Here is a 13543-nt window from a genome sequence, read left to right as displayed (position 1 = left end):
CCCCCCCCCCCCCTTCTCCCAGTGTTCAATTTCCCCTCCTCCTCCACCCCCAAATGGGGCTGTCAAATAACCCCCCTTGCTCTCTACCTTACTAATCTCATTCTCAGTTGCACTCCATAGTTACATCTCAAGGCTTTCAATGTGAGAGGCAAGTAAGATCAGCTTGGGTGTGCCAAAGTGGTAGAAGCAACTGCCAGCACTACGTCTGAAGCTAAGCACTCCTAGACCTAAACAGACCCACAGCCAAACCGCATATGCCTCCTCTAAAACAGATAATCTTGAGAAAGGACTAGGCTACTTGAATTCCTAATGAGATTTGTTTTTCATTCTGTTGTTAATTTTCTCTTCTGGGAGCAGTGGCATAATCAGTCCTTCAATTCTATGGGGGCAAAATGTGCTTCTTGAGGCCAAGAACTTTCCCTGCTAATTTAAAAACCCTAAGGTTGCAAAGTGTGAGGCATTTTCTCTGAAATTATTATTGCATATACACATTGCATATAAATCGGAAGGCAGATATTTAAACAGATGATGCACATTCTACCCTAGACAGCTGCCACTGTGGAGAAGCATATATTCCATTAAGAGAATATGGCATGAGGTGTGTATTCAGTCACACGTGCCTTCACCTAAGAGTCCCAATATGTGCAGACCTGGCTGAGAGAGAAGTTCATGGTGCCTATTGGAAAAACAGTTAGAGACTGAAATCTGGAAATAAAAGTATGGTTCTGATGCCTCCAGTAGGCAGAGATTTGGAGGTGACCTAGTGGGAGGCCCTCCAGACTCTGAACAAGGTGTATAAGAGTAAATTATCTTGACTAACTTTTTAATGATTGAGAGAAAATAGGATCTGCAAGCAGAACATTTTCACTCAATGAGTGCTAAACAAATGGCAAACATTGCCATAGGAGGCCACCACAGCAAAGAATAGGCATGAATTTAGAATTTGGAATCTGGACTTTTACTGCAAGAATGTGGGCTGAAAGTTACATAAAATGTAGCAGGCTTGTTAGGACAAAATAATTTTTCCTGTTCCTAAAACTGTGTTATGTTCCAACAAGCTAAGCTCCTTCATGTCCTCACGCTATATCAATTGGACCAAAAACTGCACAAAGGATGGATACACTCCACTGCTTTACCTGCAGTTATACAAGCTAGGATAAGATTTACATCAGCTACCAATCTTTGTGCTTCAGTGCATGAGCTGATCATCAGCTGCAATGAGAAAGAAATTCCCCACCAACTCAACACAAACATACCACACAGCTACACATTTAGGCATTTTCACCTTTTTCTGCAGCATTCAGTAGATGTTCCTGTCAAGGAGAGAACACAGAACTGGATGGAATGTTGATCTTTCTTGTGTTTCCACTGCTGCATTATTAGCCCGTGGCATGAATATGTATTGACATTCATCTGTTTTGCATGCTACCACTGTGTTAAAGTCTGCCAATTTAAAACATAGGCTCAGTAATGCACTGTGAAGCTGTAGGAAGCGTTAGGCATTTATTACAGACTGGTATGATTACAGACAGAAGGGAAAAGAGGCCAGCAACAGGGAAACTGTGATCTAGTGAAGCTAGAGAGGGGACATCACAGGAACAGCCCAACACAGGCCCCACAGAAAAGAAAGAGGCACCAGGCACCAAAATCAAAAGCAGAATGTCTGTAACTTGTGTCATGAGACTCCATTTCTTCTACCACACAGTGCAGCGACTGGGGCAAGCTTGTGATGAAGACATATTCTCTTAAAAGAGTACTATTTGTGAAATACAGAGGTCACCACATTTCAAGCCATCCAAAGTCCTCTATCTGTGGCAATATTTTATACTGAATTGGTAGCGTTGTGGCTGTATGATATGGGATACAAGGTTCACTCACTCTTTGGGCTAGCAGGGGCTAGGAGGCAGTGTGTTCTGCTGTGTGTGGCTGAATGAGCTGCGTGACTAGCTTGAAGGGTGACAAGGTAGGTGAGGTCATATCTTTTATTGGACCAACTTCTGTTGGTGGAAGGGACAAGCTTTCGAGCTTCATGGAGCTCTTCTATAAGTCTTGAAGGATGTGAAGCTGTACGCTGCTGTCTTTGTTTAAAGGACAGTTACCATGAAGGGGATCTAACAATTCCATGAGCTATTCCATGCTATTTTGATCTCTTTTCTGCTACTATAGTTTTGGCCTCTGGTATCCCCTTGCCGCTTTCTCCACAGTTTGGGAGCTAGAGAGTTAGTTTGCTTGTTCAGTTCAGCTAGTATATCTGAGACACCTTTTCTAGTCCAAGACATTGAGTCACTTCACTAAAATCATGTTTTAATCTTCCTTCAGATGATCACTGACCTAGAGCATTAGGAGTACTTGAATTATGCTACAAAAATACGGTATATTCTTCAAGTGAAGCACCTCTGGAATGAATAATTCTCAGGAGACTTTTCTATTATAATGCATCTAGAAGATATTGATAATTTTTTCTTGGACCTTGAGATGTGACCATCTATGTTAACACAATTATACAAGATGCTGTGCACTCTCCATCTTTCCTGCATGGTTCATTAGATTGTAAGCTCAGCTGTTGCAAGGAAAACCATTCCAGTCTTGTCAATTTGAGATACAACTATTTATTAATTTATTTTTAAAATAGGTTTCTAAACCAGTCTATTCTTTGCTATTGATTGGAGATCTTGATTTAGTAAGCTCTTTACAATGGATTTTTAATGCCCTTCTGCAGGGGTGAGAGACTAGTAGAGGGGTAGGCAACCTATGGTACACATGCCAAAGGCGGCACGCGAGCTGATTTTCAGTGGCACCCACACTGCCCGGGTCCTGGCCACCGGTCCGGGGGGCTCTGCATTTTAATTTAATTTTAAAGTAAGCTTCTTAAACATTTTTAAAACCTTATTTACTTTACATACAACAATAGTTTAGTGTTATATTAAAGACTTATAGAAAGAGACCTTCTAAAAAGGTTAAAATGTATTACTGGCACGCGAAACCTTAAATTAGAGTGAATAAATGAAGACTCACACACCACTTCTGAAAGGTTGCCAACCCCTGGATTAGCAGTTGGCTGGGGGAGGTAGGGTTGGGAGGAGGGGAGGAGGAAGGGAGAAGTCTTATCATTCGATTTCCTTTATGTGTAGAGTACTAGACTGGAGACAGTTTAAAAGACAAGTCCATGTAAAACTGATGGTCAGTGAAACTTAGGCTCCAAAGTACTTAGGTGGGAGGATGCAGATTGCCAATTGTCAGGGAACTAGGGAACAACATGAAAAGCTCTGCTGAATGGATCAGCAAAACCTACTGAAGTGTTTGAAGAACAGACCTTCATTGGAAGATTTATTTTTTTTTATTTTCAGCAAAAACTAAAACCTCAGCTAATGTACAGTAGTGCTACTGCACAGCACCTTTTGGGTTTTAAATAGGTAATTGCAGGAAGAGCAGAGGTGCTCATCTGCTCTCAGATATGCAGCTACTCGTCCCCAAGCTGCCAGCAGATCTGCCTCTTCATATATAATTGAAGGGTCTTTCAAGTTTAACCTCCTTCTCCTGCTGAACAGGGAGAATAAAAGCATTTTTAAATAGGACTTGAATAAGCAGGATTTAGCAGAATAGAAAGGGACGTAAGTGTAACTGACACCATAATTGATATTTCAGGATTCTAAAGAATATTTTAAAAATATAATGGGCAATCCTCCTTATCTCTGAGGTATTTTTGTATGATTGACATTTCTCTCCCCTATGAAGGATTTGCATTTATTCTGCTCTCCACTTGATTTTCTTGTGGGCAATTTTTTTTCTTTCAGGTACTTATATCATTGATTATCACCATTTTATTTTATTATGGGAGCCCAAATAGAGACTTCTTCCAGGGACCTAGCTTTCAGAAAGCACTAAGCACCTATTGTCTGAAACAAATCAGGCCTTTTTCAAAGGGCACCCCATATCATGAGTCACTTTGGAAAGTCTCTAAGTACCCTTACAACTCTGGGTTGTGTTAGTTAATTTCTTACTATGAAACCAGTTAAAGGAATATACTGTTTGTGGTGCAGCCCATGGAAAAATGCTTTTTTGAACGTCATAGTAAAGGACTTTTGTATTTATATTTTGGTGTGCCACATTTGCTAATGTACACTGTTCCTTTAACTCTAGAAGTCATTTGGACAGTTCATTAGTCCTGCTACAAACAACATGTTGGGGGAATTAGTTGCGAAGATAGGTGTAATTGGAGAGCATGTAAACCATCATGTCTGTGCATGTTTTATTCTTTTTACATCCCTACTTTTCAGCTGACATGCTACCATCAGCACTGCAGTTGTTTACAGCCTGTGCTCTAATCATAAAATCGATCACCCCTTTGAGCTTGATATAATGTTACTTGCTAGGGAGGACATCCTAACAATCATACAAGATGCTGTATCTACCAGTGAAATCTATACTCACTGTGTGCAGATGCACACTCCAGTAACAAACACCAAGGCAGACAGAGAAGTCAGTGCCAGAATCATTTTTCATTTGCCAGTACTCTGTTCTCAAAAGCAGAGCCACAGGCTGGCACTGCCTTCTCATGAACACCATCAGACAGCTGGGGAAAGTGCTGCTCATAGATGACAGGTTATATACGGGGAGAGACCTACCTCCAGCCCTCCCACCCAAGTTTACTGCTGCTTTGGACATTGCCCTTCCCACCTCCCCCACTACCTTCTTCAAATGGAAAAACAGCCTACTTCAGCAGCTCTCAGTCCATACTCCATGGTACTGTATATACCCTAATGTAGGGCACTGTATGGTGATACCGATTTCCTCTCTAAAGTAGAACAAGATAATGGTCATAATCGGATTCCTCATGCTCTAGGCTCAATTAAGTATCCCAAGAATAAAGTTTCAGATAATAATTGTTTAGTCAGCTGCAGTGCATAATGAAAGCTTCTTATTTTTGTAAATCTACCAAGTTTCTTAAGAGGACAGTTTAGAGATGCACAATAAGAATACTGTATGTCTTTGTTTCAGATAAATTGGTGGCATAGTGGTTAGCATAGATGGTCTTACAATAGATAAAATTTTCCACCCAGCTGAGCCTTTCTACCTTTTTAAGAGGAAGGATGCTATTATGTTTAATTGCTTTCAGAGTAGCAGCCGGGTTAGTCTGTATCCGCAAAAAGAACAGGAGTACTTGTGGCACCTTAGAGACTAACAAATGTATTAGAGCATTGGACTGAGTCATAGGAGATATGGGTTTAATTCCCTGCTCTGCCATTTATTTCCTGTATGATTAAGGGCATATCACTTAATCTGTGTCTCAATTCCCCATCTGTAAAATGGGAATAACAAAGCTTCTTTTTCCCCACCTTTTATCTATTAGATTGTAAGCTCTCTAAGGCTGGGACTGCCTTACTGTGTATGCACAGCACCTAGACACGTCTCAGCTGGGATCTCTAGAGATTGCAACGTAGTTTTGTAAGTGCTGCTTTAGCTTGGCAGATAGGCCTTCCAGATTCTTCTCTTTTCAGCTTCATAATAAAACTCTTCTCTGTTATCTGTGGTAAATATTGCCATCTTCAAGCCTCCAGGGGATCATTTTAAGCTTCGAGTTCCTTGTGTTTTTACACAAAGGTTCATCTGCCTCTGACAGCTGATGTCTAGTGCCTGAACTTCTCATTGGCTGAAGGGCAGCTGGGGGTAAAAAAGAATCGATTACTTTGAAGTAAGAGTTTCCACTCCAAGAGCAACATGCTCCAGGCAATTTCTGAGAGATGGGCAAAACTGGGGAGATTTGGATGTGGGTCACAGTTTTATCTAAACATCCAAGTTCAGGAGGTAAGGGTGTTTTAGGTAGAAGTATTTGTCCCTTTGTATGAAGGATAATGGGCCATGTTTCCTCTCCGAGTAAAAGAGGGAGTTCCTGCAGCCACTTTAAGGCTATGTCTACACTAGCACTTTTGTCAGTAAAACTTTTGTTGGTCGGGGGGGTGGGGAAAAAACCACCCCCTCAGACCAACATAGGTTTCACTGACAAAAGCACCGGTGTGGACAGTGCTATGTTGGTGAGAGATGCTCTCCCGCCAACATAGCTGCCACCACTCATTGGGGGTGGTTTAATTATGCCGACAGGAGAGCTCTCACCCATCGGATTAGAGTGGCTACATGGAAGACCTTACAGCAGCGCAGCTCTGCAGCGGTACAGCTGTGCCACTGTAAGGTCTGTAGTGTAGACATGGCCTGAGAGAATCAAAGCTCATGTTTTAGAGTGAAAATTAAATTCGAAAAGCTTCAAATGTAGTTACAAAAATCCTTGCTCCCCTGTGTTCTGAAGAATTATGAGAGGCATGAGTCACCAGTCCAACTCCCACTGCATTTTATGTATATTTTCACAATTAAACAGGTTGATAAGATTCACATGAAAGATACAATTTGAAACCACAGGTTTCAGAGGAACAGCCGTGTTAGTCTGTATTCGCAAAAAGAAAAGGAGTACTTGTGGCACCTTAGAGACTAACCAATTTATTTGAGCATGAGCTTTCGTGAGCTACAGCTCACTTCATCAGATGTTTACCGTGGAAACTGCAGCAGACTTTATATACACACAGAGAATATGAAACCACGTTAGACAGAATCCTTTAAACACCTTTGGTAATTTAAAGAACATCGAGACAACAATTTACAGGGACAAGATTAAAATAATCAACATAAACATGCTTGTTACCATAAGTGTCTCCTCTTAAAAGTAGCTTGAGTATAAACATTCATTTAATTCAGGAGCTATAGAGTTTGACAAATCCTCATCTGAACTATTGAGACTATTCCCTGTCAGATCTCTTTCCTGTAGCGATACCAGCAACAGCAATTAATCAGATATTAAGAATGTGTTCTTCCCTAGTGTTCACCAAAATTTAGCTGAATATGATATCCAATTACATTGATTCTCATCTAAGAAGCATTATCGTCGTCTTCTGTGCGTCATGAGTTATATTTGCTATATTGGGAAATGGGGCCAGTATTATTTGCAGGCTATAGTGCAACCAATTTTGTGGCTCAGAATTTGTGCATTTTTTGAAAAAATAACTAATATTTGGTGATAAATCCCTCAACTAGGTGAAGTGTCATCACTACATGTCAATACATCTTTAAGCACTAAGACATAAGAGCTGCTAAAGTAAATGTAAGGCACAAGCTATGATTATTTTTAAGTATTTATGAAATATTATTCCAATTTCAAACTACAATAGGGATGAGCCTGTTTTTTCGGCTTCAGTAGCATTGTGACAAGGTGTAAAGGCTCTCTGGCATGTGAGGGGTTACTAGATTCCTGCCTGTCAGATGGTTGATCTGGGCAGAGTTATAAAAGGAAAAGGGAAGGTAGGGTAGGGGAAGTTACCATAGGGCAGTGTTTCTCAACTAGGGGTACATATACCTCTGGGGTACTCAGAGGCCTTCCAGGGGGTACTCAACTCATCTAGGTCAGTGTTTCTCAACCTGGGGGTTGCAGCCCCCAAAGGGGTCACAGGATGGGTTATGGGGAGTCACAAGTGCAGGGCTGGCATTAGGGAGTGCCAAGCGGGTAAATGACCTGGGGTTCCACACCACAGGGGGCCCCATGAAGCTAAGTTTCATGCTTCAGCCCCACTGCCTGGGGCTCAGGCTTCACACAAGGCTCACAAGTGAAAAACAGGCTTGAGTATCACCCTGAAATGTAAGTACAATATTGATATTCCAATTGTTTATTTTATAATCATATAGTAAAAATGAGAAAGTAAGCACTTTTTCAGTTACCCTTTTTTGAATTTTTATTTCTGATTTTGTAAGCAAGCAGTTTTTAAGTGAGGTGAAACTTGGGGGTATGCAAGACAAATCAGACTCCTGAAAGGGGCAAAGTAGTCTGGAAAGGTTGAGACCCACTGCCATAGGGAAAGGGTGTGTTGTCTCTCTTCCCAGGTGGCAAGACCTTGGCTGGTTATTACCTAGTAATTGGAGTTGATTTATTCTGGTTTTTAGTTTGGGCTTTTGGAAATAAAGGAAGCCCAGAAGAAAGTGATGTGGAGAGATTTGGAGTTGGGACTTTATTTTTCCATCCCTGGCTGGTGAGTGCACAGTGCTTTATTAGCACCCAGAAGTCTCAGTTGGGATTGTGGCCTCAATACAGTTGTATAGAAAGGTGTATTTCCTGCCCCAGAGAGCTTGCAGTCTAAGGAACTGGTACTGCAGAAGAGCTCTGCAAGGTTGGCCCCCCATTGGCCCCATTGGCTCCAGTGAGGCTTGTTGCCATGCAGACTTCATTGCTGGATCAGGGCCTAAAAAACCCAAAGACCACTACCTGTCCGAGGGAAAACTGCAAACCTTCTCCTGGCTCTTTTGCTATGGTGAGCTGCAATGAAAACATCTGCTTTCTGCATAGACTATTCCACACACACCAGGTATGTTTAGAAAATGCTGGATTGTTTTGTCACAGTATATTTTATTATGTAATAAAATAGTGATTGCTATGCTGCCTCTTACTGTTGGTATTCTGAAATATAGCTTTCCATGTTAGCTCCAGTGATGCTGTATGCTGCAAAATGCTTTCACTGGAAATGGAGCTTTTATGGGAAAAATGAGTCTTGCACATAAAGCTGGATAAAATAGCAGGGATCTATGGTTCTTTTTCCTCTTGTCACTTTAAATTTGGAACTGTCTGCTGCCAGGCCAGCTCAGCTCTGGAGAAGTAGCACTTCCATACTGAAGTTTCCCCTTGCTTCCTGGAAATACACTATTAAAGTGTATATATTAACACTATGTGTATAATTAGCTAAGCAATGAAATAGTGGTAGTGTAGTGTCTGTAAGCCAGAACATCATTTACTATGCAGAAAGTAATAGCTAAAAAGATTGTTGGCTGTTAAAACCCATTTTCCCTTACTCTTGAGTAGGCCATAGGATCTTTGACAAGAATTAAGCAAAATAAAGCTACAAATTTTGCTTGAGGGTGAGGATGGAATAAGGGTTGACTTAAACATGACATACTGTTTGGTTGTTATTGTTCATATTCCTTTTTAAAACATCTTATTCTAAAATTTGGTAGTACCACTAGAGTTAAGTGTCTATCAGCATTTCTACTACAAACCTCTCTTTTGCAGGTTAACTCAATTAGAAGAGTCGGGGATGTCATGTTCCTTTGAGAGAGTTCAATAAGTTGAGTTTAGCTGTTCTTGAGTTACACCAGTGAGAACTAGAGCAGAAGCTTCATACACTTGTGTAACCAGGTGTTAAAAATGAAGTTCCATAATCTGCAGTAGGAATGTGGCCTTAAAGCTAAATTAATTTGGTGTTAATATGATTAAACAATAAAATCATTACTGTCTTCAACTGATCAGAACCCTTAATTTACAAAAATTGCCTCTGACGCCCACCACTACTACTCCTAGCAGAGGATGAGAAGGGAAGATGATGTGGGTTGGAAGACCCAATCTGATACCTTATAGGAATGTGTACCACTTCTGTAGTGTTCCGAGCCCATGCGTGAAGAAGAGAGCAGGTTTTTCATTTGTCACTCATGTGACAGGGCATTGCCAAACTAGGCCAGACCTAGTGTTTTACTTTGGAATCTGACCTACTGTTACACTGAGTGTAACATTAGAGACATTCCATCATACTTAGACAAATAGGTAGAAGCAATGATGGTTTGAAGTATTTCCTACTAGTGCAGGCTGGCTTATCAGAAACCACATTTTCCAATTTAACAAAGTGTTTTGCAGAGTCAAGCAGGATCATTTGAGAATCTGTTCCCAAACAGCCACAGATCGCTGACATCACTATATTAGAAATGTGAACACTCATGACTCTTGCCTGCAGTTGGAATGCATTTTGATAAGTTTGTACGTTATAGGTAGATTCTGTGGAAAAATTAAACACTTAGCTACTGATATAATAGGACCAAATCACATCCAATTTAATTTGCTTTCTGAACAAGACAAAGATTTTCCTGTGCTAGAGTAAAGAGATCTAAACTACTTCACTCACCACTTACTTTTGGAATAAAACTCCTAGTTGGTATTTCTGTAAAAGACAGATGGCGAGCGCCTCTAAACCAATTAAATGATCTTCTCAGCCAATCACATAATTCCTTCTAGTCAGTTGATGAAGCCTCCTTGCACCAAATACTGCCTCTAGCAGGTGAGGGCAGATTGCTGTCCTTAGGCTCTGGCTGATTTGTTGACATGACTGACTGAGGCTATTGTTGCATTTACTCTTCTCAGAACATGGAAGTTTGTGGAATTATGCCAAATTGCATCAGACCAGGAAGAGTATGAGAACTGGATACTCATCACAATGAAATGCCACTTATAGCTGGGGGTGTCTATACAGGATGGCCACTCAGTTAACTTGTAAGAATGAATAATAGAGGTGCAAGAGACCAACCCAAACACCTCTGACCTGACATACTTCTGCACACAGGTGATTACAGCTGTGGAAATCAGCTGTGCCATGCCAGCCACATGACCTGGAACCTGGGTAAGATGCTCTTTCACTGTAAAAATCAGCTTAACTTATTACTTCCAAAAACTCACTTGTGGCTTCTTCTCGCTGGACAGTTTATCACTGTGACTGATTATGGTTGGAATTAGTCTGCAGTGCCTGAGTTGTTAATGTTTCTTTTCATTGTGTGATCAGGAGAGTTTAGAAAAAATGTCTTGATAAGAAGTATTCAAGAAACCATGAGGGTGGAGAGGAGATTCTGATACTGATGACTATTTTTAATAAATGGCAGTGGCAGAAGTCTCTCAATCAATATTCTATAACAGTCTGAGCCCAGCTGTCAAGGCGTCATAATTAACAAGGTTCTGAGCTCCATGGTGTTACAACAAAGGATCAAGGGTCCACCCCCATCTACCTATCTAAGTTCCCCTCCCCTTTTCCCCTCAGTTGATACCTTGAATATATAAAAGGTAAACTGGACATAAATGTCAAAAACTGACTAAGGGTCAGATCTTTCTTTACACCTCCCATAGATGCAAAGAAGCCTGAACACAGCAGGACCAGTGTGGTTTCATTGTGGGCAAGTGCCCAGAACATGGGGGAGCAAACACAGGAGCCAGAGGTTTGCAGGGGATCTTTGCAACCCAGTGTGTACAAGAAGTTTTTTGGGGGGCAGTGCAGATGGAGCCATGACAATGAAAATCCATGGGCAGTTCCACCTGTAGAACGAGTGGCTGTGTTGCTGCCCCATGATCTATGACCTTCTCAGTTGGTGGCCCGATTACTCAGGCTGGGAGCTGAGAAGATAATTTGGCTGTGTTATTAATTATGGTAGTGCCTAGAGGACCTGACTGGGGGGATCAGGGCCCCATTGTTCTATATACTGAACACTCATAATAAAGAGTTCCTCACCTGGAGAGTTTACAATCTATATACGTTTCCATTCTGTCCTGAGAGACTGTGGGAAAGCTTCTTATTGATACGAAGCTCTTAAGAAACCACTGGGAAAAGTTACAGTGCTGCATTTTAAAAGGTGAGAGTGACAAATGTCGCATCATTATAAATTCAGAACCACAGTACAATTTTTGCAACAATCTAAGTGTATGTTTCTAATCACAGTGTTTGTCTCCAGAATCCTGTGCTTTCATGTCAGTGATGTTAATGTCCCCAATACTATCAATAAGAGGATGTGCTTTTATCAGCAGAAAAAAGTTGAAAACTTGAAGTGAGTACAACCTAAAGGCTCAGAAATCAGAAAATAAATACAAAATATCCCCAGCTCTATTATTTGAAAAACAAAACTTCATGATCTTTTGAGGGCCTGACTCATGAATTTTGAATGCTTGGGGTTGACAGTGGTAATATTCTCATCAACTGTATAGTAATATAGTGGAAAAAGAGACAATGGCAAAGAGACAAGTAAATCTAAACCCAATTCACTTTCTCCAACATCAATCTACTGCAATTTACATGGCTCATCATGGGCTGACATTTCATTAAATGATGCTCGTTCCTGAGCACCCTGGACAGCTTAAGGTGTTGAACCCTTTTTACTTCTACTTTCATATCTACACTTGAGCATTTTGAAAATTTTTACTGTGTGTATATTTTAAAATGCGTTGTCAGTGTTTTACTTCTGTTGTGTTTTTGCACTCGTCAGATTGTCATCTATTTGGAAACCAAAGGCAGAAAATTTATTTGAGAGGAGGTGCATGTGGCTCTAGGAAACTGAGCAGAAATTTTTTTTTTTAGCTATTTTTTTTAAAATCAGGAACTAAACTTATACCTGTTTTGTCTTTTCCTGGTATATGACTATAATCTTTAAACCAATTCAGGTCTTAAATTCTGAGGAAATATTAAAATTTATCATTTTTTTTTAATTTCTGGGGACTTTAAATATAAATATTTGAGCTACCTGAATGTTGTATTTGTTTTTAATCCATTTTTGGATGAATCTCATTTCAGCACCTTGAGCAACTTATGAGTCCGGAACTGTGGCACAAGGAGGAAAAACCTAACTAGAAAGCCTCAACCTTTTAAAAAGCCACATTTATTGCTGTTTTAATCACCCACCAAATATGGTTACTGAAATAAGTGGAATTCAAACTGCGAATAGCGAAAATAGCTATAATGCTTTGTTTGTTTTTGGTTATAAATCAAACACCAATCAGCTGGAAGATTGTAGTTAAAACAGATTGAGTGTTGTTTGCATTGTTGTGTTAATCAGCCATAGATTTTCATGAGAGGCCTTTTGGTCATCTTAAAAGATTTTATTCCTCCAATTAGAATGAGTCCTACCTAAACTATGTCCATGCTCATGCAAAGACTTACACATTTATTTAACTTTATGTGCTGCAAGTAGTCCCTTTGACTCTGCAGTACATAAAGTTAGTCACAAGCCTAAATGTTTGCAGGATCAGGAGGACCTATATTTGCCTAATCTGGATGCATAACAATTGTGTAAAGAATTAAACTGTAGTCCTGCAACTGGTTTCCTGTGGACAGATGACTCACCAGCACAGAGACCCATTGACCACAATGTGGTTCCATGTAGTGTGGCAGTCTGTGAGGATAACAACACAGGATCTGAACCATAGGGTGGAGGAGGGAATGAGGAGAATTTGAGCATCAATGTATCTTGCTCTTATAATCAATTACTCCTTCCATAATTACACTGACAAAACAAATAAACTAAATAACAGGAGAACTGCAGTGTTTTGAGTTAGGTTAGTTGGATTGACTTCATATTGCGAACATTCTATTCTAAATCTGTAGAAACCATTTGCAGTGAACAATTCATTCAAATCAAATTAAATTTGTCGCTTTAAATTTAATCTATTACTTGAAATTATTCAAATAACTATATAAATTATATTGCAGATTTTTGTGAATAAATTTCAGTCTATGAATTGTTTACAAACATTGTCTGCCCAGTGTTCATTAGCACTTTGGTCACATGATATTGTTTTTGTTCCTTGATTGGATAAGTGAAAATGTTATAAAGGGTATATGTTTGTGTGAGATCTAGTCACTGGACCTTTGATTCTCTCAGAAAAATGGGTCAAAGAGGTTCGGAGTATTTGTAGGCCTCACCTGAGATGACACTA

The sequence above is a fragment of the Caretta caretta genome, chromosome 7 (genome assembly GCF_965140235.1).
Source record: "Caretta caretta isolate rCarCar2 chromosome 7, rCarCar1.hap1, whole genome shotgun sequence".
Taxonomy (NCBI): Eukaryota; Metazoa; Chordata; order Testudines; family Cheloniidae; genus Caretta; species Caretta caretta.
The sequence above is the reverse complement of the archived record's forward strand: the minus strand, read 5'-3'. Positions refer to the sequence as shown.